The sequence below is a fragment of the Bos mutus genome, chromosome X (genome assembly GCF_027580195.1).
Source record: "Bos mutus isolate GX-2022 chromosome X, NWIPB_WYAK_1.1, whole genome shotgun sequence".
Lineage (NCBI taxonomy): Eukaryota > Metazoa > Chordata > Mammalia > Artiodactyla > Bovidae > Bos > Bos mutus.
In genome coordinates, this window is record NC_091646.1 from 38590998 (window position 1) to 38618114 (window position 27117).

At 38.4% G+C, this 27117-nt stretch overlaps 1 long non-coding RNA gene across 1 annotated transcript in view; it reads right to left on the minus strand.

The window, feature by feature from the left end:
- Nucleotides 1-27117, minus strand: part of LOC138986388 (uncharacterized) — a 229411-nt gene that overhangs the window by 68260 nt on the left and 134034 nt on the right. The window lies entirely within an intron of this gene.

Consider the following 27117-nt stretch of genomic DNA (forward strand, 5'->3'; position numbering starts at 1 on the left):
CAGGCTATTTATCTGTGATTCCATTTTGATTTCAAGATATTGGATCAATTTCACCATCATTATTCAGAATTCTTTATCAGGTAGATTCCCTATCTCTTCCTCTTTTGTTTGGTTTGGTGGGCATTTATCCTGTTCCTTTATCTGCCGGGTATTCCTCTGTCTCTTCATCTTGTTTAAATTGCTGAGTTTGGCATGTCCTTTCTGTATTCTGGCAGTTTGTGGAGTTCTCTTTATTGTGGCGTTTGCTCACTATGTGTGGGTTTGTCCAGGTGGTTTGTCAAGGTTTCTTGGTTAGGGAAGCTTGTGTCGGTGCTGTGGTGGGTGGAGCTGGATTTCTTCTCTCTGGAGTGCAATGAAGTGTCCAGTAGTGAGTTATGAGATGTCTATGGCTTTGGGGTGACTTTGGGCAGCCTGTGTCTTGGAGCTCAGGGCTGTGTTCCTATGTTGCTGGAGAATTTGCTTGGTATGTCTTTCCCTGGAACTTGCTGGCTCTTGTGTGGTGCTTGGTTTCAGTGTATGTATGAAGGCGTTTGATGAGCTCCTGTCAATTAATGATTCCTGGAGTCAGGAGTTCCCTGGAGTCAGGGTTTGGACTTAAGCCTCCTGCTTCCAGTTATCGGTCTGATTTTTACAGTAGTTTCAAAACTTCTCCTTCTATACAGCACCATTGATAAAACATCTGCATTAAAGATGAAAAGTTTCTCCACTGTGAGGGTCACCCAGAGAGGTTCACAGCGTTACATGGAGAAAAGAAGAGGGAGGAGGGAGTTAGAGGTGACCCGAATGAGGTGAGGTGGAATCAATAGAGGAGAGAGTGGGCTAGCCAGTAATCACTTCCTTATGTGCACTCCACACCTGGACTGCTCAGAGATGATGGCGGAGTTATACAGAGAAGAGAAGGAGGAGGAAGGAGACAGAGGTGGCCAGGAGGATAAAAGGGGGAAATGAAAAGGAGGGAGACAGATCCAGCCAGTAATAAGTTCCCTAAGTGTTCTCCACTGTTTGGAACACACAGAAATTCACAGAGTTGGGTAGAGTAGAGAGGGGTTAGAGAGGAGACACAGGCGATCTGGTGGAGAAAAAGGAGAGTCCAAAGGGAGAGAGAGCAGTCAAGCCAGTAATCTCGCTCCCTAGTGAAAAATGGGTACTGAAGATTGGGTTCTTAAAGGTACAAAATTGGTAACAAATACATAAAAGCAAAAATTAAACATTTAGAGTAGAGTTTGGAATTTCAAAAATACAATGTTAAAGAAAAGAAGAAGGAAAAGAAAGAGAAAAAAAACAAACAAACAAAGTCGCAAAAATTATAAAGAAAATATAGGTACAAAATTGACAACAAATACCAAAAAGCAAAAGTTAAACATCTAGAGTAGAGTTTGGAATTTCAAAAATATAATGTTAAAAAAAAGAAGAAGAAAAAGAAAGAGAGAAAAACAAACAAACAAACAAAAACAATGTCATAAAAATTATAAAGAAAATATAAGTACAAAATTGATAACAACTACCAAAAAGCATAAATTAAAAATCTAGAGTAGAGTTTGGAATTTCAGATATACAATGTTATATAAAAGAAGAAGAAAAGAAAGAGAGAAAAAAAGTCACAAAATTATAAAAATAAATACGTACAAAAATTGATAACAAATACCAAAAAGCTAAAATTAAAAATCTAGAGTAGAGATTGGAATTTCAAAAATACAATGTTAAAGAAAAAGAAAAAAAAAAAAAAACAAGGTCACAAAAATTATAAAAAATATATATATGAAGTTTGCTTTAAAAAAATAAGGTCTTTTTTTTTTTGAAAAGTAATAGTAGGTTATAAAAGTGAAAATTAAAGGAATAATAGAAAAGTTAAAATTTTTTAAAAATTTAAAAAAAGAAAGAAAGAATGATCGTAAAAATAGTAAAAATATATCTAGGACTTTCTCTGGTTTTGTTGTGAGTATTGTGGGGTCAGTTCATTTTTGGCTAGTTCCTTGGTCCGACTTATATTTCTCAAGATTTATAGGCCCCTTCTTATGTAGTCGGTACTAACCACAGGGTTTAATCTATTGCCTGTAGCTTCCAAGGCGGTTCCCTCTGTTATAGCTTCTTCTGTTTGCTGGTCTCTTCAGTGTCTGGTTTCTGCCCTGACACAAAGGGGACAGTGGTGGACACTTTTTTTTTTTTTAGGCTCACTTGTTCAGTCACACTGTGGGGAGGGAGGGACGCTGCAAACAAATAACAGTGGCCTGTGCTTGCAGTGCCTCAGCCACACTGGGTCTGCCCCTGCTTACGGCACATGTTGCCTCCCTGCCCACAGTGCTCCGGCTCTAGGTTGCTCTGCCAGGAACCATCCGTGGCCGGCCCTGGGCTGCTTGCAACTCCCGGGTCCAAGCCGCTCAGGTTCAGGCACTCTGGTAGTCCTCAGAGGTGCAGACTCGGTTGGGCCTGTGTTTTGTGCCCTTCCCAGGTCCGAGCAGCTCAGGTGATGAGGTGTTTGGCGAGCATGATTGCTGCGACTTATCGCCTCCCCGCAGCTCGATTATCTAGGTGTACAACCGGCGCACCTTCTCAGGTGGATGTTGACCATCCAGACCCCCAAGAAGTTTTAGTTAGTAAAAAAGCCGGCTTACAGTTTTATAGATAATGTCTCTCTGGGGCTGTGATTGCCCCCTGCTGGCTCTGGCTGCCTGTCACTGGAGGGGGATGGTCTGCAGCCGGCTATCTCTGTTCAGTCCTTTGTTCCGTGCGCGGGCCTGGTGGTGTCTTAGGTTAGGGCTGGCTTTTCCCGTGGTAGATATCCCACAGTCTGGTTTGCTAGTCCAAATTATTTCGCTCAGATAGCGCTCGGGGTATTCAGGCCAGATCCTTACTCTAAGCAATGCAGCCCGCGCCGCACCTCCCTGCCCAGCCCCCGCTCGCTAGTGGCGTGTGCAGGCATCTGCGCTGGTTCCCCGCTGGGGGAGTTACCGTAGGGCTCGCAATCTGCAGGTTTTAATTGTTTATTTATTTTTCCTCCCTGTTATGTTGCCCTCTGTGCTTCCAAGGCTGAGCACAGATTCAGCAGTGAGAAGGTTTCCTGGTGTTTGGAAACTTCTCTCTTTTTAAGACTCCCTTCCCGGGACAGAACTCCATCCCTCCCTCTTTTGTCTCTTTTTTTGTCTTTTATATTTTTTCCTACCTCCTTTCGAAGACTTAGGTTGCTTTTCTGGGTGCCTGATGTCCTCTGCCGGCATTCAGAAGTTGTTTTGTGGAATTTACTCAGCATTTAAATGTTCTTTTGATGAATTTGTCGGGGAGAAAGTGTTCTCCCTGTCCTACTCCTCCGCCATCTTAGCTCCTCCCCCTCTTTCTTTCTTTTCTTTCCTCTCAATATATTTGCTACTTTTGTTTTCATTGCTTTATCCCCCACTTGGCACCTTGATTTAATTTTGTTTTCCAGATCATGCTTTTGTTAATTTTGTTAATTAACTGGTAAATATAATTTTTATTTCCTTTGTTCATTTAGATAATCTACTGTACTTTATTTTAGTTGGACTGTCTTGACTTTGATTACAGGTGTATATGCATATGTGTATATTCCATTATTTTAATTATTATTAGCCTGATTTTGTAACTGCCATATGTCTGGGGTTCATCTTTGGTTTCTCGTTTTGGAGTATTTGTTTTAATCTCACTTAATGCCATAACAAACCACTTCTGGAATCTTTGTTCCTGACCAGAGATCAAGCCCTGAGCCTTTGGATTGGGAGCACTGACTCCAAGACCCTAGACTACCAGAGAACTATCCCTAGGGAGTATCAAATCGTGAGAACTCACACTAAGGAAACCACTTGAAAAGGACAGCCAGCATCACCCAACCACCAGTAGCACCCTGTCCTGTGTCACCCAGGACACCTGGTCTAAACAACAAACAAAACCAAAATGCAAACCCAATCATCAGCAGACAGGATTACCAACTCATTCAGCCTTGCCCATCAGAGGAAAGACAAACAAACAATAAAAAAAAAAAAAAACTCAGCACAAGTCTCACCCTATAGGAAGCTTACACAAATCACTGGAGCAAACTTAGGAGGGTAGAAAACAAAAGGAAGAAAGAATTCAACCTTGAAGCCTGGGAAAAGGAGACCTCAAACACAATAAGTTAAAAAAAAAAAAAGTATAATGAAAAGGCAGAGAAATGCTACACAAATGAAGGAACAAATTAGAAACACAGAAGTCCAAATAAATGAAGAGGAAATAGGCAAACTACATGAAAACGAATTCAGAATAATGATAGTAAAGATGATCAAAAACCTTGAAAACAAAATGTGGAAAATGCAAGAATCAGTTAACAAAGACCTAGAAGAAATAAAGAATAAATAAATAAAAATACTCTGGAAGGAATCAATAACAGAATACCCGAAGCATAAGGACAAATCAGTGAGCTGGAAGATAAAATGGTGGAAATAACTTCTGAAGAGCAGAATAAAGTAAAAAGAATGAAAAGAACTAAAGATAGTCTCAGCGATCTCTGGAATAATATCAAACACACCAACATTAGAATTACAGGGGTCCCAGAAGAAGAAGAGTAAAAGAAAGGGCATTAGAAAATTTTTGAAGAGCTAACAGTTGAAAATTTCCCCAGCATAGAAAATGAAATAGTCAATCAAATTCAAGAGGCACAAAAAGCCCCATATAGAATAAACCTAAGGAGAAACATGGCAACAAACATACTAATCAAACTGACAAAGACTAAGCTAAAAAAAGAATATTAAAAGCAGCAAGGAAAAAGCAACAAGTAACATACAAGGGAAGCCCCATGCACTTAACAGCTGATCTTTAAGCAGAAACTGCAGGCCAGAAGGGAATGGTAGGATATATTTAAAGTGCTGAAAGGGAAAAATCTACAACCAAGATTACTCTACCCATCAAGGATCTCATTCAAAATTTATGGAGAAATAAAAAGCTATTCAGACAAGCAAAAGTTAAGAGAATTCAGCACCACCAATCCAGCTTTACAACAAATGTTAAAGGGACTTATATAGTCAAGAAATACAAGAGAGGGAAAGATATCTACAAAAGCAACCCCAAACAATTAACAAAATGGAGATAGGAACATATATATCAATAATTACTTTAAATGTAAATAGATTAAATGATCCAAACAAAAGACAGACTGGCTGAATGGATATAAAAACAAGACCCATATACATGCTGTCTACAAGAAACACACTTCAGACCTAAAGACACATATAGACTGATAGTGAGAGTATAGAAAAATATATTCCATGCAAATGGGAAGCAAAAGAAAGCTGGAGTAGCAATCCTCATATCAGACAAAATAGACCTTAAAATAAAGAAGATTAGAAGAGATAAGGAAGAACACTACATAATGATCAAGGGATCAATCCAAGAGGTACACAAAAAAAATTGTAAATATCTATGCACCCAACATAGAGCAATCAATGCAAAGAAATAGAGGAAAACAACAGAATGGGAAAGACTAGAGATTTCTTCAAGAAAATTAGAGATATAAAGGAACATTTCATGCAAAGATGGGCTTGATAAAGGACAGAAATGGTATGGACCTAACAGAAGCAGAAGATATTAAGAAGAGGTGGCAAGAATACACAGAAGAACTGTACAAAAAAGATCTTCATGACCTAGATAATCACGATGGTGTGATCACTCACCTAGAGCCAGACATCATGGAATGTGAAGTCAAGTGGGCCTTAGAAAGCATCACTATGAACAAAGCTAGTGGAGGTGATGAAATTCCAGTTGACCTATTTCAAATCCTGAAAGATGAGGCTGTGAAAGTGCTGCACTCAACATGCCAACAAATTGGAAAACTCAGTAGTGGCCATAGGACTGGAAAAGGTCAGTTTTCATTCCAAGCCCAAAGAAAGGCAATGCCAAAGAATGCTCAAATTACCACACAATTGCACTCATCTCACACGCTAGCAAAGCAATGCTCAAAATTCTCCAAGCCAGGCTTCAGCAATACATGAACAGTGAACTTCCTGATGTTCAAGCTGGTTTTAGAAAAGGCAGAGGAACCAAACATCAAATTGCCAACATCCGCTGGATCTTCAAAAAAGCAAGGGAGTTCCAGAAAAACATCTATTTCTGCTTTACTGACTATGTCAAAGCCTTTGACTGTGTGGATCACAATAAACTGGGGAAAATGCTGAAAGAGATGGGAATACCAGACCATCTGACTTGCCTCTTGGTAAATCTGCATGCAGGTCAGGAAGCAACAGTTAGAACTGGACATGGAACAACAGACTGGTTCCAAATAGGAAAAGGAGTACATCAAGGCTGTATATTGTCACCCTGCTTATTTAATTTCTATGCAGAGTACATCATGAGAAATGCTGGGCTGGAAGAAACACAACCTGGAATCAAGATTGCTGGGAGAAATATCAATAACCTCAGATATGCAGATGACACCACCCTTATGGGAGAAAGTGAAGAGCAACTAAAAAGCCTCTTGATGAAAGTGAAAGTGAAGAGTGAAAAAGTTGGCTTAAAGCTCAACATTCAGAAAACTAAGATCATGGCATCTGTTCCCATCACTTCATGGGAAGTAGATGGGGAAACAGTGGAAACAGTGTCAGACTTTATTTCTTGGGGCTCCAAAATCACTGCAGATGGTGCTTGCAGCCACAAAATTAAAAGACGTTTACTCCTTGGAAGGAAAGTTATGACCAACCTAGAGAGCATATTCAAAAGCAGAGACATTACTTTGCCAACAAAGGTTTGTCTAGTCAAGGCTATGGTTTTTCCAGTGGTCATGTATGGATGTGAGAGTTGGACTGTGAAGAAGGCTGAGAGCCTAAGAATTGGTGCTTTTGAACTGTGGTGTTGGAGAAGACTCTTGAGAGTCCCCTGGACTGCAAGGAGATCCAACCAGTCCATTCTGAAGGAGATCAGCCCTGGGATTTCTTTGGAAGGAATGATGCTAAAGCTGAAACTCCAGTACTTTGGCCACCTCATGCGAAGAGTTGACTCACTGGAAAAAACTCTGATGCTGGGAGGGATTGGGGGCAGGAGGAGAAGGGCACAACAAAAGGATGAGATGGCTGGATGGATCACTGACTCAATGGACATGAGTCTGAGTGAACTCCGGGAGTTGGTGATGGACAGGGAGGCCTGGCGTGCTGTGATTCATGGGGTCACAAAGAGTCGGACATGACTGAGCGACTGAACTGAACTGAACTGATGCACCCAACATAGGGGCATCTCAATACATAAGACAAACACTAACAGACAGAAAAGGAGAAATTTACAGTAACACAATAGTGGTATGAGAAATTAACACCCCACTCACACCAATGGACAGATTATCAAAAGAGAAAATTAATAAGGAAACACAAGTTTTAAATGATATATTAGATGAAATGGTTCTCATTAATATCTTCAATAAATTCCATCCAAATGCAGAAGAATACACCGTCTTCTCAAATACACATGGAACATTCTTCAGGATAGACTACATATTGGGTCATACATCAAACCTCAGTAAATTTAAGAAATTTGAAATCGTATCAAGCATCTACTGTAATCACACATTATGAGACTAGATATCAGTTACAAGAAAAAAAGTGTATGAAACACAAACACATGGAGATTAAACAATATGTTTCTAAATAACCAATAGGTTACTGAAGAAATCAAAAGGGAAATCAAAAATTTCTAGAAACAAATGACAACAAAAGCACAACAACTCAAAACCTATGGGATGCAGCAAAAGCAGTTCTAAGAGGGAAGTTTATAGCAAAACAAACAAACAAAAAAACATCGAACAGACAGCCTAACTTTACACCTAAAACAATGGGAAAAAGAAGAACAAAGAAACCCATAATTAGTAGAAGGAAAGAATTTATAAAGTTCCAGGCAGAAATAAATGAAAAAGAAATGAAAGAGACAATAGTAAAAATTAATAAAACTAAAAGCTGGTTCTTTGAGAAGATAAACAAAATTGACAAACGTGTGGACAGACTCATCAAGAAAAAAAGGGAGAGGAATCAAATCAACAAAATTAGAAATGAAAAAGGAGAAGTTACAACAGACAATGCACATATACAAAGGATTATAAGAGACATATGAAGAACTATACGGCAATAAAACTGATAACCTGGAAGAAATTGACAGATTCTTAGTAAAGTTTAGTCTTCCAAGACTGAACCAGGAAGAAATATAAATTATGAACAACCCAATTACAAGCACTGAAATTGAAGCTGTGATAAAAAAAATCTCTCAAAAAACAAAATCCCAGGACCAAATGGCTTCACAGGAGAATTCTATCAAACATTTAGAGAAGAGCTAATGCCTATCCTTCTAAAAATCTTTCAAACAATTGCCAGAGGAAGGAACACAATCAAACTCATTCTACAAGGCCACCATCACCCTGATACCAAAACCTGACAAAGACAACACAAAAAAAGAAAACTACAGTCCAATATCACTAATGAACATAGATGAAAAAATCCTCAACAAAATTTTAGCAAACAGAATTCAGCAACACATCAAAAAGCTCATGCACCATGATCAAGTTGGGTTTATTCCAGGGATACAACGATTCTTCAATATATGTAAATCAATCAATGTGATACACCATATTAACATATTGAAATATAAAAACCATATGATCATCTCAATAGATGCAGAAAAAGCCTTTGAAAACATTAAGCACCCATTTATGATTAAATCTCTTAAAAAACAGGCATAGAAGGAACATACCTCAACATAGGAAGGCCATATATGATAAGCCTACAGCAAACATTCTCAGTGGTTAAAAACTGAAAGCATTCCCCCTCTAAGATCAGGAGTAAGACAAGGGTGCACACTTTCCCCACTATTATTCAACATATTTCTGGAAGTCCTAGCTACAGCAATCAGAGAAGAAAAATAAATAAAAGGAATCCAGATTGGGAAAGAAAAATTAAAGCTCTCACTCCTTGTAGATAACATAATGTTGTACATAGAAAACCCTAAAGATAGTATCAGAAAATTACTAGAGCTAATCCGTGAATTTACCAAAGTCACAGGATACAAAATCAATACACAGAAATCATTTGCATTTCTATATACTAACAATGAAAATTCATAAAGAGAAATTAAGGAATCAATCCCATTTACCACTGCAACAAAAAGAATTAAATATCTAGGTATAAACTTACCTAAGGAGACAAAAGATCAGTACACAGAAAAATATAAGACATTAATGAAAGAAATCAAAAATGACATAAACAGATGGAGAGATACTCCATGTTCCTGGGTAGGAAGAATCAATATTGTGAAAATGACTATACCACCAAATGCAATCTACAGATTTAGTATGATTCCTATAAAATTACCAATGGCATATTTCACAGAACTAGATCAAAAATTTTCACAATTCATATGAAAACACAAAAGACCCCGAATAGCCAAAGCAGTCTTGAGATAGAAGAATGGAGCTGGAGGAATCAACCTTCATGATTTCAGATTATACTACAAAGCTACAATCATCAAGACAGTATGGTACTGGCACAAAAACAGAATTATAGACCAATGGAACAAGACAGAAAGCCCAGAAATAAATTCATGCAACTATAGGTATCATATTTTACAAAGGAGGCAAGAATATACAATGGAACAAAAACAGCCTCTTCAATAAATGGTGCTAGGAAAACTGGATAGCTACATGTAAAAGAATGAAATTGAACACCTCCTAACACCATACACAAAGATAAACAAATAATGGATTAAAAACCTAAATGTAAGACCAGAAACTATAAAACTCTTAGAGGAAAACATAGGCAGAACACTCCGTGACATAAATCAAAGCAAGATCCTCTATGACCCACCTTCCAGAGTAATGGAAATAAAAACAAAAGTGAACAAGTGGGATCTGATTAAACTTAAAAGCTTTTGCACAGCAAAGGAAACTATAAGCAAGGTGAAAAGACATCCCTCAGAATGGGAGAAAATAATAGCAAATGAAACACTGACAAAGGATTAATTTCCAAAATATGCAAGCAGCTCATACAACTCAATACCAGAAAGAAAAAAAAAATCAAAAAGTGGGGAAAAGACCCAAACAGACATTTCTCCAAAGACATACAGGTGGTTAACAAACACATGAAAAGATGCTCAACATCGCTCATTATTAGAGAAATGCAAATCAAAACTACAATGAGATATCACCTCACACTGGTCAGAATGACCATCCTCAAAATGTCTACAAAAAATAAATGCTGGAGAGGGCGTGGAGAAAAAGGAACACTCTTGCACTGTTGGTGGGAATGTAAATTGATACAGCCACTATGGAAAATGGTATGCAGATTCCTTGAAATTTAGGAATAAAACCACTATATGACCCAGCAATCCCAATCCTAGGCATATACCCTGAGGAGACCAAAATTGAAAGAAACACATGTATTCTATTGCTCATCGCAGCACTATTTACAATAACTAGAACATGGAAGTAAACTAGATGTCCATGGACAGATGAATGGATAAAGAAGTTCTGGTGTATATACACAGTGGAATATTATTCAGCCATAAAAAGGAATACCTTTGAATTAGTTCTAATGAGGTGGATGAACCTAGAATCTATTATACAGAGCGAAGTAAGTCAAAAAGAGAAAGATAAATATCATATTCTAGTGCATATATATGGAATCTAGAAAAATGATACTGAAGAATTTACTTACAGGGAGCAATGGAGAAACATACATAGAAAATAAACTTGTGGACAAGGGGAGAGGGGAGGAGAGGATGAGATGTATGGAAAGAGTAACATGGAAACTTTAAAATAGATATCAAACAAGAATTTGCTATATGCCTAAGAAACTCAAACAGGGGCTCTGTATCAACATACAGAGGTGGGATGGGGAGGGAGATGGGAGGGAGTTTCAGCAGGGAGGGTATATATGTTACCTATGGCTAATTCAGGTTGAGGTTTAACAGAAACAACAAAGTTCTGTAAAGCAATTATCCTTCAATAAAATAATAAATTAAAAGAAAAAGCAAGGAAGCAAATTATGTGTGTATATATATACATATATATATATACATACATATATATATATATATATATATATATATATATGTCTTTGCTTATCTGTTGTGCTCCATTTGCCAATCCACACTTGAGACACTCAGAACCAGCACCAAACATCCCCAAACCACCAAGGTCCCCATTTTTTCCCATTGATGGGACTGGTTCAGATACTCTCCCAAACCAGTCATCAAGAGCACCACAACGGTGCAACAGCTAATACTCTGCTTTTAAGGAAATTCCCAGGGATTTAGCCAGTAATATGGCTATGCCCCTGACAAAACACAGCACTAATCACCACACACCTTGCTCCTCCCTCCCTTGCTATACCAGAATTAGCAAGCATCTAACGCTCATCCACAATATCACTTAGGGAAAGTTTTCCTATAAGGAATCACTTGCTTTCAAGTCACCGAATTCAACTAACTTATACAAATTTGGGCAAAGAATAAGGGAAGGATGTGTAACTTAAAGAAGTTGTCTCCAATCTTTTTGGCATCAGGGATCAGTTTTGTGGAAAACAATTTTTCCAGGGACGATAAGGGGTGATGGTTCAGGTGGTAATGTAAGCAATGGGGTGCAGTGGCAGATGAAGCTTCCCTCACTCCACTAATGCTGATCCCCTGCTGTCCAGTCTGGTTCCTAACAGGTTGGGGACCTCTATCTTAAAGAATTCAGATCAGATCAGATCAGTCGCTCAGTCGTGTCCGAATCTTTGCGACCCCATGAATCACAGCACGCCAGGCCTCCCTGTCCATCACCAACTCCCGGAGTTCACTCAGACTCATGTCCATCGAGTCAGTGATCCATCCAGCCATCTCATCCTCTGTCGTCCCCTTCTCCTCTTGCCCCCAATCCCTCCCAGCATCAGAGTCTTTTCCACTGAGGCAACTCTTCGCATGAGGTGGCCAAAGTACTGGAGTTTCAGCTTTAGAATCATTCCTTCGAAAGAAATCCCAGGGCTGATCTCCTTCAGAATGGACTGGTTGGATCTCCTTGCAGTCCAAGGGACTCTCAAGAGTCTTCTCCAACACCACAGTTCAAAAGCATCAATTCCTGGGTGCTCAGCCTTCTTCACAGTCCAACTCTCACATCCATACATGACCACTGGAAAAACCATAGCCTTGACTAGACGAACTTTTGTTGGCAAAGTAATGTCTCTGCTTTTGAATATGCTATCTAGGTTGGTCATAACTTTCCTTCCAAGGAGTAAGTGTCTTTTAATTTCATGGCTGCAAGCACCATCTGCAGTGATTTTGGAGCCAAAAAAAAAATAAAGTCTGACACTGTTTCCACTGTTTCTCCATCTATTTCCCATGAAGTGATGGGAACAGATGCCATGATCTTCGTTTTCTGAATGTTGAGCTTTAAGCCAACTTTTTCACTCTCCACTTTCACTTGCATCAAGAGGCTTTTTAGTTCCTCTTCACTTTCTGCCATAAGGGTGGTGTCATCTGCATATCTGAGGTTACTGATATTTCTCCTGGCAATCTTGATTCCAGCTTGTGTTTCTTCCAGTCCAGCCTTTCTCATGATGTACTCTGCATATAAGTTAAATAAGCAGGGTGACAATATACAGCCTTGATGTACTCCTTTTCCTATTTGGAACCAGTCTGTTTTTCCATGTCCAGTTCTAACTGTTGCTTCCTGACCTGCATACAAATTTCTCAACAGGCAAGTCAGATGGTCTGGTATTCCCATCTCTTTCAGCATTTTCCCCAGTTTATTGTGATCCACACAGTAAAAAAGGCTTAGAATTAGTTTGTAGTATTTTGTGAACTCCTCTTGCCCTCAATCCATATAGATAAGGATGACTAAGCTGACCTACCAGGATGCAATGAATCTCAATAGTGCACTGGATGGTGAAGTGTATGAAGGCAGAGGCTGTGCTGATTTTGCTATGGCCTAGTGTCATAAGTTCTAGATAAAAATGAACAAAGCTCTTGAATATATAGATATATGAAAAATTATATCTAAGCCCTTAAGGTTTAAAAAGCACAGAAAAACTAGAAGGTTGGAATTATGTCTCTTAACAAATGACGACACAGCATATTGGTTTAGACTATTAGGCTTGGATCACCACAAACTGTGGAAAATTCTTAAAGAGATGAGAATACCAGACCACCTGAACTGCCTCTTGTGAAATCTGTATGCAGGTCAGGAAGCAGAAGTTAGAATGGGACATGGAACAACCGATTGTTTCCAAATCAGGAAAGGAGTACATCAAAGGTGTATATTGTCACCCTGCTTATTTAACTTATATGCAGAGTACATCATGAGAAACGCTGGACTGGATGAAGCACAAGTAGGAATCAAGATTGCTAAGAGAAATATCAATAACCTCAGATATGCAGATGACACAACCCTTATGGCAGAAAGTGAAGAAGAACTAAATAGGATCTTGGTGAAAGTGAAAGAGGAGAGTGAAAAAGTTGGCTTGAAGTTCAACATTCAGAAACCTAAGATCATGGCATCTGGTCCCATCACTTCATGGCAAATAGATAGGGAAACAGTGGAAACAGTGACAGACTTTATTTTGGGGGGTTCCAAAATCACTGCAGATGGTGCTTGGAGCCATGAAATTAAAAGACGCTTATTCCTTGGAAGGAAAGTTATGACCAACCTAGACAGCATATTAAAAAACAGAGGCATTACTTTGCCAATGAAGGTCAGTCTAGTCAAAGCTATGGTTTTTCCTGTGGTCATGTATGGATGTGAGAGTTGGACTATAAAGAAAGCTGAGTGCTAAAGAACTGATGCTTTTGAACTGTGGTGTTGGATAAGACTCTTAGTCCTTCGACTGCAAGGAGATTCAACCAGTCCATCCTAAAAAAAATCAGTCCTGAATATTCATTGGAAGGACTGATGCTGAAGCTGAAACTCCAATACTTTGGCCCCCTGATGTGAAGAACTGACTCATTTGAAAAGACCCTGATGTTGGGAAAGACTGAAGGTGGGAGGAGAAGGGGATGACAGAGGATGAGATGGTTGGATGGCATTACCTACTCAATGGACATGAGTTTGAGTAAACTCCAGGAATTGGTGATGGACAGGGACACCTGGTGTGCTCTAGTCCATGGAGTCTCAGAGTTGGACACGACTGAGCAACTGAACTGAACTGAATTATGCTTGGAAGTGAGAAAGACTCAAATGACTTCCTAAGTAACTTAGGGTAATAAACTTGGCAAGCCATTTAAACCCTCTGATCCTCAGTTTTCTAAGTAAAATTGGAATAAACAGTAGTATATACATCAGATTGATTTCATTCTTTCTAGCCAAAGATGGGGAAGATCTATACAGTCAGCAACAACAAGACCTGGAGCTGACTATGGCTCAAATTATTAGCTCCTATTGCTAAATTCACACTTAAATTGAAAAAAAAAAAAAAAGGTAGAGAAAATCACTAGACCATTCAGGTACGACCTAAATTGAATCCCTTATGATTATACAGTAAAGGTGGTGAACAGATTCAGAGGATTAGATCTGGTAGACAAAGTGCCTGAAGAACTATGAATGGAGGTCCATAACATTGTACAGGTGGCAATGACCAAAACCATCCTAAAGAAACATGTAAGAAGGCAAAGTGTTTGTCTTAAGAGGCTTTGCAAAAGGCTGAGAAAATAAGAGAAGAGAAAAGTGAAAGGCAAGGGGGAAAGGGAAAGATACACCCAACTAAACACAGAATTCAAAAGAATAGCAAGGAGAGATAAGAAGGCCTTCTTAAATAAATAATGCAAAGAAACAGAAGAAAACAAAGAATGGGAAAGACTAGAGATCTCTTCAAGAAAATTGAAGTTATCAAGGGAACATTTCATATGAGGATGAGCATGATAAAGGACAGGAACAGTAAGGACCCAACAGAAATGGAAGAGGTTAAAAAAGGTGACAAGAATACACTAAGAACTATACAAAATAGATCTTAATGGTCCAGAGAGCCAAGATAGTATGGTTACTCACCTAGAGCCAGATATCCTGGAGAGTGAAGTCATGTGGGCTTTAGGAAGCTTTACTATCAACAAAGATAGTGGAGGTGACAGAATTCCAGCTGAGCTATGTAAAATCCTAAAAGATGATTCTGTTAAAGTTTGACACTCAATACGTCATCAAATTTGGAAAACACAGCAGTGGCCACAGGACTGCGAAAGGTCAGTTTTCATTCCAATCCCAAAGAAGGGCAATTCCAAAGAATGTTCAAACTACCATAAATTGCACTCATTTCTCATGCTAGTAAGATTATGCTCAAAATCCTTCAAGCTAGGCTTCAGTAGTACGTGAATTGAGAAATTTAAGATGTACAAGCTGAGTCTAGAAAAGGCAGAGGAAGCAGAGACCAAATTGCCAACATTCGTTGTATCATACAGAAGGCAAGGGAGTTCCAGAAAAAAAAAAAATCTACTACTGCTTCATTGACTAAGTTAAAGCCTTTGACAGTTTGGATCACAACAAACTGGAAAGTTCTTCAAGAGATGGGAGTACCAGACCACTTTACCTGTCTTCTGAGAAACCTGTATGCAGGTCAAGAAGCAACAGTTAGAACTTGACATGGAACACATTCTGGTTCAAAATTGGGAAAGGAATAGGACAAGGCTGTATATAGTCACCATGCTTATTTAACTTCCATGCAGAGTACAAGCATGTGAAATGCTGGGCTGGATGAAGCACAAGCTGGAATCAAAATTGCCAGGAGAAATATCAATATCCTCAGATATGCAGATGATACCACCCTAATGGCAGAAAGGGAAGAAGAACTAAAGTCTCTTGATGAAAGTGAAAGAGGAGAGTGGAAAAGGTGGCTTAAAACTCAGCATTCAAACAACTAAGATCATGGCATCCAGTCCCATCACTTCATGGCAAATAGAAGGGGGAAAGTGAAAGTAGTGACAGATTTTGTTTTCTTGGGCTTCAAAAATCACTGAAGATGGGACTGCAGCTATGAAATTAAAAGACATTTGCTCCCTGGAAGGAAAGCTATAAAAAATATAGTGTATGTATGTGCTTAGTTGCTTCCAACTCTGTGATCCCATTGACTGTAGACCATGAGGTTCCTCTGTCCATGGAATTTTCCAGGCAAGAATACTGGAGTGGGTTGCCATTTCCTATGCCAGGAGATCTTTCTGTCTCAGGGATCAAACCCGTGTATCTTGTGTCTCCTGCATTAGCAGGCAGATTCTTTACCACTGAGCCACCTGTGAAGCCTAGACAGCATATTAAAAAGCAGCGACATCACTTTGCTGACAAAGGTCTGCATAGTCAAAACTATGTTTTTTTCTGGTAGTTCTGTACATGTGTGAGATCTAGCCCATAAAGAAGACTTAGTGCGGAAGAACTGATGCTTTTGAATTGAGGTTCTGTAGAAGATTCTTGAGAATCCCTTGGACAGCAAAAATATCAAACCAGTCAATCCTAAAGGAAATCAACTAAACCTTGAATAGTCACTGAAAGGACTGATGCTGAAGCTGAAGTTCCAATACTTTGGCCACCTGATGCCAAGAGCCAACTCATTGTAAAAGACTCTGATGCTGGAAAGACTGAAGGAAAAAGAAGGGGTAGGCATAGATAAGATGGTTAGATCACATCAATGACTCAATAAATGGAGCAAACTCTGGAATCTCAAAAATATGAATTGGAGCAAACTCTGGGAGATAGTGAAGGACAAGGAAGCTTGGTTTGCTACAGTCCATGGGGTCACAAAGAGTCAGACATAGCTTAGTGACTGAACAACAACATATATATTGAAGAATATTGTATTAAATGAGATAATATATGTAAATGTCTTTGTATGGCTCCTGGTATAAGAAAGCACAAATGCCAAAATTATGAAATTCCTTTTTAAAATTGTACAGATAAAAATTGTCATTGTTTCTATTTTATAAAATTGTCATTCATAGGGGCTCTTCAAGTTCAATTTTCATGTATTTCTACAGACATATCCATTCATTCCTGTGATGGACAAAAGAGGTGTATACACATTCACATAGTTTGTCTTCTGTTGATCTCCCTGTTTGTCCTCCAAATTCCAGCGGACTTGGTCATATACATTATTGGAAGACCAAGAGAACGCATTCCTCTAATACAACTTTCTTGGGGAAATGGATTATTCATGAAAAACGAAGTGAAGTGAAGTGAAGTCGCTAAGTTGTGTCCGACTCTTTGCGACTCCATGGATTATAGCATACTGTGCTCCTCCGTCCATGGGATTTTCCAGGCAAGAGTACTGGAGTGGGTTGCCATGTCCTTCTCCAGAGGATCTTCCTGACCCAGGGATCGAACCCAAGTCTTCCACACTGTAGGTGGACGCTTTACTGTCTGAGCCAAAGAGAAGACCTTTTATAGGTTTAATTGATTTGAGAAGGAAATTTGCCTCAAAGCCATGTTAGCTGGGACCACAGAAAGTGTTATATTTCTAAGAAGAAATTATTTGGCTGCTTTTCACCCAGTCTTTATTTTTCTCTTCAAACAAAGCTATATATTGACTGTAGCCTTGATATATCATTTTTATTGTATGAATCACTGGGTAAAATGTCTAAACTTCAGAGATATTAGAGGGAATGTTTATTCTTCAATGCTCTGATTTCCCAAGGTGGGTCTAAACCTTTAGGCCTCTTGCCTTACCTTTTAGTCCTCTCCACTGAGATGCAGTGAGTTTCCTGGTAGGTGAACCCAACAATAGCCATTGTTCCAAAATTATATTATTAGGCTGATAATCTAAATCTGTAAGCATTCTCTTTCCTTCTTCACACAAGACCAGTATATGGAAGCAACACTAGTTAAATGGTATCTTCTGCAGAACCAAATTGATCCTCAGGTGAGCAGTTCTAAGATTGTAGAGAGAGATAGATGCTAAGCCACTGCCTCAAATATAACTTAGCAATAAACATGATAGTTTGATCTCTATCTTCTGGCCATTGTATGTACTGTTCAATTGGTTATGAATGTTGGTGAATAAAAAATGCATCTTTTTTTCAGCTAGATATCTGAAACCGTATTCACAAAAATGAAATCAAGTCTGATTCCTTTCCTCTGTAAAAATCTCAGGTGAGACAGAGTATATAATATAAAAGACTCATGTAGGTCTATAAGTATGCTAGAGTGATTAAAAAAAGAAGTATGGATTTGAGAATAACATAACACTGAATGTGAATTCCCCTTTGCAACTTTCTACCTTCATGACTTGCGACAAATTAAATAACCTCTCTAGGCTTCTGTTTACTCATTTGTAAAAATGAGAATAATAGTAATAACTCAGTGTTTTTGCAAAACTGTGTTTATGAATGCCTGGTACATGATAAACTTAATAAAATGCTGCTTCTATAGGAATATTATTTTCTTAGCATCATTAATACCATTATTTGAAAGGAAGCACTCTGTGGGTTTTCACAATCCCCTCATGACTAAGGCACATGCATGCCTAATGCTCTGTGCAAACCCAGTTAGACAGCTTAGCTCTGAAAAGAAGCAGAAACCAGTGCCTATAGTTAATATGATGCCCCATATTTCAAAAAGATTTCTGTGCTCTTTTAGAATCAGGAAAGTAAAGCTATTATGGTTCTACATTGCAGAGGCCCCTGCCTCCATCTGTGTAATTTCCTTACAGATAAAAATTGAAAAGGAGACAGGTTAAAAAAAAGGATGTCATCTGTGCCTTTCCAAAGACAACTCTGTCTGACTCCAGAGGCTATGCCTTAAATCCTACCTTGCCTCTTTCCAGTATCTTCCCTAACAAAGCAACTTGGGTTCAAAATGTGGTAAGACCTCAGATCCCCCAAAGATTAGGTGTCTTAAAATCTCAGCCTACTGTAATAGCACATATCTTAGAAGCCATCCAAACAAAATAAAACCATATATAAAATCAAAGGTGTAGCCTTTAAATAGCCACCAACGAATAGACAGATGAAAGAAGTACAAGAGACCTAAATATTTCAATCAGCATATGATGATTAGTCAATTCACTATGTATTTAATTGTATGGAAAGAGTATTCCATTGACTGGTTATTTTACAAAATAGCAGCCTAAGACAGCTCGTGGAAATGAAGTCAGGAAAATAATAGAGAAGCAGTTAAAGGAAGAAAAGAGAAAAGATAGGTATAATGGCAGTGACCTGAAGCAGTTGGGAGGTGGAGTATCAAAAACCAGCATATATCAGAAAGAAGATAGCTAACAATGAAGAGACAGAAGACAAACTTGATTTGAAGAATAGTTAGGAGTAGGACAATAACTGAGAGCCCTTTATACCTCATCAACATCATATTAGATGTGAAAAACAGGCAAATGCATCCCAGGACCTCAATACAGCCTCTTAAGACCAACAGTACTATGGACACAAGCTGAGGTATGTTGGAATAAGCAATAAGCCTTGACCAATACCACATGCACAAACAACACGGCAGAAGCAGGGCAGCATATAAATCATCCATGCTCCTTTCACTGAAGGGCAAAGAGCAGAATTGCAAACAATTACAAGGAAAAAAGGCAAAACAACCAAGAACTAAAAGCACAGAAAAGGAGTACAGATCTGAATAAATATTTATAATAAGATATAACATTTATGGAGTATTTCCTAGGTGTAAGTACACCATTAAATGCTTTATTACAGTGTATTAGTTAATGCAGTAACCCTGCAAGTTATTATACCCACTTTACAGATAAAGAAACTGAATTGCAGAAAAGTTGGGTAACATAGATTTAGTTCTATCTGACTCTTTAGTTGACAATCTCAAATGGAATATTGTGTCTTCTCAGCGTCTTCCCCAAGAGTAGTGTTTGATTTTTAAAATAGATTTTGAATCATTAAAACACCGGATGTGCAAATTAGAAGATCTAGGCCTTGTACTGCATGAATGGTTCTTAAAGACCTCTTAATTTTGGCCCAGTGCTTGTTGAGAAGGTGAAAGATTTTTATTAGGCAATATATTTCACCTAATTGTGTGACTTTTCAGAAGGATGACTTTGACATTTCAAAGTGAGAGGGAGCATTTGAAGGCTAAATATAGTTGGTATTAAAAAAAAAAGACAGTAATTTATGATGCTACAAAAGAAAGTAACTTTTTTTCCAGGAAAAAGCCTTTTGAAAATTATGTGAATATATTATATATTTGCAATGCTAATAAAACTGAACAGTTTTGGAAACAGTTGCTAACTTTTAGTTTTTAAAGTGCCTGTCAAGGAATCATTTCCACACACATCCACAACTCCCTCTACACACAGATATATACACACACACGAACACACGGACACATGTGCTTGCGTGCACTTGTATATAGTACGATTTCTCTTTTAAGCACAAGAACAGACTGTGGATGCTTCCTTATACTGGTCTGAATCAGGGCTTTGTTGGAAGTGAAGTGTGTTGGATAGATATTGCACAGACCAGTTGGAGATACAGAGAAGCCCTGGCAAAAATAATTTACAATATGTTGGTAGGAAATTGGGAATGCTATTGAAAACACGCAGTAGTCAAAAATTTGAGGAAGGAAACTTTCCACTTTAGACAAGTGTATCAGTAAATTATGGGCTTTAGGACTCGAAAACTGCACTTACGAAAAAAAGACCCCATGTTCAGGAAGGACCCTGGGAGAGGAAACTGGGATATTGTTCATCGGGATCCCACTTATAGAGGGTTGGAACCTAAATTTAAAATCATGTATGAAACGAGTCGCCAGTCCAGGTTCAATACACGGTACTGGATGCTTGGGCCTGGTACACTGGGAGGACCCAGAGGGAGGGTAGGGGAGGGAGGAGGGAGGAGGGTTCAGGATGGGGAACACGGGTATACCTGTGGCGGATTCATTTCAATATTTGGCAAAACTAATACAATATTGTAAAGTTTAAAAATAAAATAAAATTTAAAAAAATAAAATAAAATCCAGGCAAAGTTTTTACAGTGATATGGGTTAGAAAATTTTAAACTACCATCTTATATATTCCAAACTTGAGCAAATGATTAAATATATTGAGGATGATGAGAGTTAAGTTTCTTACTGTTGGGGGAGTTAGATATACGGAAAGGAGGATACAAAATGTAACCTGCTTTGCTTAACTGGAATTGAAAGTCCCACTATGGGAGATATATATATGAGAGAGAGAAATACACACTGGTACAAAGATATATTTCCTAGCTCAGTCTTCTGAAATAATATAAAAGAAATGAAACATCAATAATAATGAGCACATCTCAAGTCCAGATCTTGGTTTCTAAATATTATTCTCCAATAAAAGGAACCTGGGCTCCTTCGTTGATTCCAGGGAAGAAACAGATTAAATACAAGATGTAGCTAAGAACATGATTTGAAATCAGGAAATAAGAAAGTACTTAAAGAATAATGGGAACATGTGAAAAAGAGGAGACAGCTCAAAGGAATAATGAAAGTGAAAGTGTTAGTCACTACTCAGTCCTGTCCGACTCTTTGCAACCCCATGGATTGTAGCCCACCAGGTTCCTCCTCTGTCCATGGGATTTTCCAGACAAGAATACTGGAGTGGGTTGTCATTTCCTTCTCCAGAGGACCTTCCCTACCCAGGGATTGAACCCAGGTCTCCTACATTGCAGGCAGACTCTTTACCATCTGAGCTACCAGGGAAGACGAAAGGAACAATATGAACATTCAAATAAATTTGGATACTAACAGCAAAGGATTATATTCCACTGAATAAAATAGGAATCCATGAGCCCATATGGTTATACATAAATCAAAGGCGGGTGAAGGGAAGTATGTTCTTACAGCAGAAAACCTAATGGGTGAAATTTTGATGAGAAACAGAATGTGTAAATCCAGGCATAAAATGACCTCCCTACAAATTATAAAAGATCTTCATGACCCAGACAATCATGATGGTGTGATCACTCACCTAGAGCCAGACATCCTAGAATGTGAAGTCAAGAGGCCCTTAGGAAGCATTAGTACGAACAAAGCTAGTGGAGGTGATGGAACTCCAGTTGAGCTATTTCAAATCCTGAAAGATGATGCTGTGAAAGTGCTGAACTCAATATGGAGCAAATTTGGAAAACTCAGCAGTGGCCATAGGACAGGAAAATGTCAGTTTTCACTCCAAGCCCAAAGAAAGGCAATGCCAAAGAATGCACAAACTACTGCACTCATCTCATATGCTAGTAAAGTAATGCTTAAAATCCTCAAAGCGAGGCGTCAGCAATACGTGAACCGTGAACTTCCAGATGTTCAAGCTGGTTTTAGAAAAGGCAGAGGAACCAAACATCAAATTGCCAATATCCGCTGGATCACCAAAAAAGCAAGGGAGTTCCAGAAAAACATCATTTCTGCTTTGTTGACTATGCCGAAGCCTTTGACTGTGTGGATCACAATAAACTGTGGAAAATTCTGAAAGAGAAGGGAATACCAGACCACCTGATCTGCCTCTTGAGAAACCTGTATGCAGGTCAGGAAGAAACAGTTAGAACTGGATGTGGAACAACAGACTGGTTCCAAATAGGAAAAGGAGTACATCAAGGCTGTATATTGTCACCCTGCTTAATTAACTTATATGCATAGTACATTATGAGAAACACTGGGCTGGAAGAAGCATAAGCTGGAATCAAGATTGCTAAGAGAAATATCAATAACCTCAGATATGCAGATGACACCACCCTTATGGCAGAAATTGAAGAAGAACTAAACAGCCTCTTGATGAAACTGAAAAAGGAGAATGAAAAGTTGGCTTAAAGCTCAACCTTCAGAAAACTAAGATCATGGCATCTGGTCCCATCATTTCATGGCAAATAGATGGGGACACAGTGGAAACTGTGGCTGACTTTATTTGGGGGGGCTCCAAAATCACTGCAGATGGTGATTGCAGCCATGAAATTAAAAGATTTTTACTTCTTGGAAGAAAAGTTATGACCAAACTAGACAGCATATTCAAAAGCAGAGACATTACTTTGTCAACAAAGGTCCATCTAGTCAAGGCTATGGTTTTTCCAGTAGTCATGTATGGATGTGAGAGTTGGACTATAAAGAAAGCTGAGTGCCGAAAAATTGATGCTTTTGAACAAGACTCTTGAGAGTCCCTTGGACTGCAAGGAGATCCAACCAGTCCATCCTAAAGGAAATCAGTCCCGGGTGTTCATTGGAAGGACTAATGTTGAAGCTGAAACTCTAATACTTTGGTCACCTGATGCAAAAAGCTGACTCATTTGAAAAGATCCTGATGCTGTGAAAGATTGAAGGCAGGAGGAGAAGGGGACAACAGAGCATGAGATAGTTGGATGGCATCAATGACTCAGTGGACATGGGTTTGGGTGGACTCTGGGAGTTGGTGATGGACAGGGAGGCCTGGTGTGTTCATGGGATCGCAAAGAGTTGGACACAACTGAGCGACTGAACTGAACTCAACAAATTATTTAGTAATTACAATGCTACAGAAGAGAAAACTAATAGATACCACCTTAAATAAGGCTCCCAATATTACACCCTGAGAAGGATTCCATATCATTTATGAGATATTCCTGCCAAAAAATTAATAACCAGAATCTCTGCATAAGGAAACACCATAGAGCAATATTCTTCAAAGTACCTGGCCTGTACACTTGAAAAATATCAAAGTCTAAAAACACAGAAGGGACTGTTCTTAATTAAAGGGTATTAAAGAGAAATTACTAGTAAATTCAATAAGTGATACAAGATTTGATTCTGGACCAGGAAAAAGAACTACACAAGACATTATTGGGGTAACTAATGAGATTTGAATATTGACTATGGGTTAGATAACAGTTGCATACAAATGTTAAATTTCCTGATTTTGACAACTGCCATCTGTAATAGAAGACTCCTGCTCCTAGAAAATACATGTAGAAGTATTTAGGGAAAAATGTAGGCATGGATGTCTATAAGTCATCCTCTCTCAAAAATGCATAAATACATACACTCATATACATACATGTATAAAGAGAGACAGAAGTAAAATATAAAAAGTTGGTGAAACTGAGTATAGGATAGATGAGAGTTCCTAGTTCTATTCTTGCAACTTTTCTGCAACTATTAATTTTTACAAAATGAATATTTAAAACAACAAAAATCCTCAGGCAAGGTGCTTGAGATACCATCGTGGGGATTGAGTGATTTTGAACATCCAGTGAATGAAAGCATTGAACATAGAATCTAGGTAGGAGCCCAGGCATGCAAGGAATAATGAAGAAACCACGTTTTAGCACCAGAGTGTCAAACAATGACTGGTTAATAAAGAGTAAGGCAAGAAGGCAGGTGACAAAACCAGAGTCAAGAGAGAACCAGCCGCACAGCAGGTTTAGTCGAAGATTCTGTGTGGCCATGCAATGCTAAGGAGGCTGCATGGGCTGGGAACCAAGCATATGATTAGATTTATATTTAATCTGCATAGGGAAAGTTCTATGCAGCTGCACTGTGTAACATCCTGATTCAGCTAGAACCAATTTCAGTATAGCTCTTTACAACTTAATGTTGTAAGCTCCCAAGAAGGAAAATTTGCTTGGATAGAAAGACTTTCTTTTGTCTTGTCCCATTATTTTTTTGTTCTTCCAAATCAGAAGATGAGAAAATAGTTACCTTTACACTCTTGGTTGGAGAAGGCAATGGCACCCCACTCCAGTACTCTTGCCTGGAAAATCCCATGGACGGGGGAGCCTGGTGGGCTGCAGTCCATGGGGTTGCTACGAGTTGGACACGACTGAGCTACTTCACTTTCACTTTTCACTTTCATGCATTGGAGAAGGAAATGGCAACCCACTCTAGTTTTCTTGCCTGGAGAATCCCAGGGACGATGGAGCCTGGTGAGCTGCCATCTATGGGGTCGCACAGAGTTGGACACGACTGAAATGACTTAGCAGCAGCAGCACACTCTTGGTTCTCAAATAAAGCTGCACTTTGAAATCACCTGGAGAAGTTTTAAAACTATCAACACTGGTCCCACATATTCAGAGTTTCTATTTCATCTGTTGAGGGTGGGGGTCTCAATACTAGCAATTATTAAAAATTTCTTCATATGATTCTAACTTGCAGTCAGGGTTGACAACTACCAGTCTAGACACTGCTTCTCAAAGTGTCATTTCTGGACCACCTGTATCATAATTATCTGGGGTATTTATAATAAATGCAAAAGTACAGATCCCACCCCACACTTATTAAATCACGATTTGGGATGAGGTATTTTTTAGAACATTTCCAAGGGACCATTTTATTCTCTATGTTCACTATGTTTGAGAACACAGCTCTGGATTTCTGAATAGCTCACTTAAGGAAAAAAAAAAAAAAAAAAAAGCAAGGCTAGCTCTCCAGGGAATATAGTTTTTCTACTTCTCTGTTGTTACCTCGCTGATCATATAAAACTATGTGCTTTGCAGAGTATGATACGTGACAAGTGAAGTTCCTTGGGAAAGTTGATGCATTATGCAGGAATGATACAAGGCCTTCATTCTGATTTTAACAAAATTATAGACATTTTAATATATATTTCAGATTTAATTATAAGACAAATATCACATAAGACATGGAGAACACTGAAATGTGGTGTCTCATCAGCAGGAGTGCTATCACCTAATATTAATTACGAACTAACAGTGGTGATGAATAATTGGTCAAGCTTGAGGTATACCCTCCAGCAGAGCACAATTTCACAAATTCTTGAAACAGCAATGGTCAACTTTCCTATACCTTGGTGGCAAATAATGCAAAGAAGAAAACTACATATGAGCAGATGAAGATAAGACCCTGACTTGTTTTGTAAAGTATAAAGAAGTCAGAGATAGTGTTCTGAATCCTGTGGCCAAATCATGAAGAAATAAATATGATGATTTTCTGGAGAATAAGAAAATCATTTATTTTAGCATTTAATCCACTTATTAATTGTGCATAGTGATAGACATACATTATTCAAAACATTCATTTGTGGTACCTCTATATAGAGAAATAAGAGACTAAGATGAAAATTCATGCCAGGGTATTTTTCTAGGAAGGAAGTCCCAAAATACTTCCAAAGTCATTACACTACCAAAAGTGTTAACAAAACTATATTTTCAGGGCTGAAATGATGATTCTGAGTTACTAATAAAAGATTAAATGATAGCATGACACACTTAATGAAGTAGGGGAAAAATGCATCACATTTTTGAAAACTTCTAAATGAAATCTGTTAAAGTTCTGGCACTGAGAAAGTTAATTTTTTGCCATATGGAAATACAGGATATCTTGTCCTCTGTTGTTCTTTGGATATAATTTTATAAACTGTGTGAAGAGAATAGACTGGGATTAGCTGTCCTCACTATTACTAAGTGATTGCCTTCCCTTTGCTTCATTTGGATTCATGAATGTGTCCTAAGACACCAACTATTTAACTCATTTATGCACCAGAGAGTTAAGCAATATATGAAGACATTAACATTCTCCTCAAGGGTTGCAGTTCCAAGTAACTCCATCTGGGAACTGTCACAAAGAAAAATGAACAAGTTTGTAATCATTATCTTTAGATTTCTATTACCACAAATGTATTTCTCTTTTATTTAATTCTATGTCATGATTACAAGTTTTAGCCTATAAAATGAGAGGTAAACCTGGATTTATGCTGTGAAATGTAAATAGATCTTATAGTAACGCAAACACATTTTCATTTATCACAGTTAAAATTAGCAAAATTTTATTCTATGTTACTGAACATCACTATTTCATTCCAATTAACACATATTTTCACAAAGCTTGGTAGATAGATGATCATTTCTAGTATATGCATTATCTATATTTGCAAAGATTTTATTTATTTAATTTTTATTTTTATTTTTTTCTAATTTTATTTCTAAACTTTACATAATTGTATTAGTTTTGCCAAATATCAAAATGAATCCGCCACAGGTATACATGTGTTCCCCATCCCGAACCCTCCTCCTCCTCCTCCTCCCCATACCATCCCTCTGGGCCGTCCCAGTGCACCAGCCCCAAGCATCCAGCATCGTGCATCGAACCTGGACTGGCAACTCGTTTCCTACATGATATTTTACATGTTTCATTGCCATTCTCCCAAATCTTCCCACCCTCTCCCTCTCCCACAGAGTCCATAAGACTGTTCCATACATCAGTGTCTCTTTTGCTGTCTCGTACACAGGGTTATTTTTAACATCTTTCTAAATTCC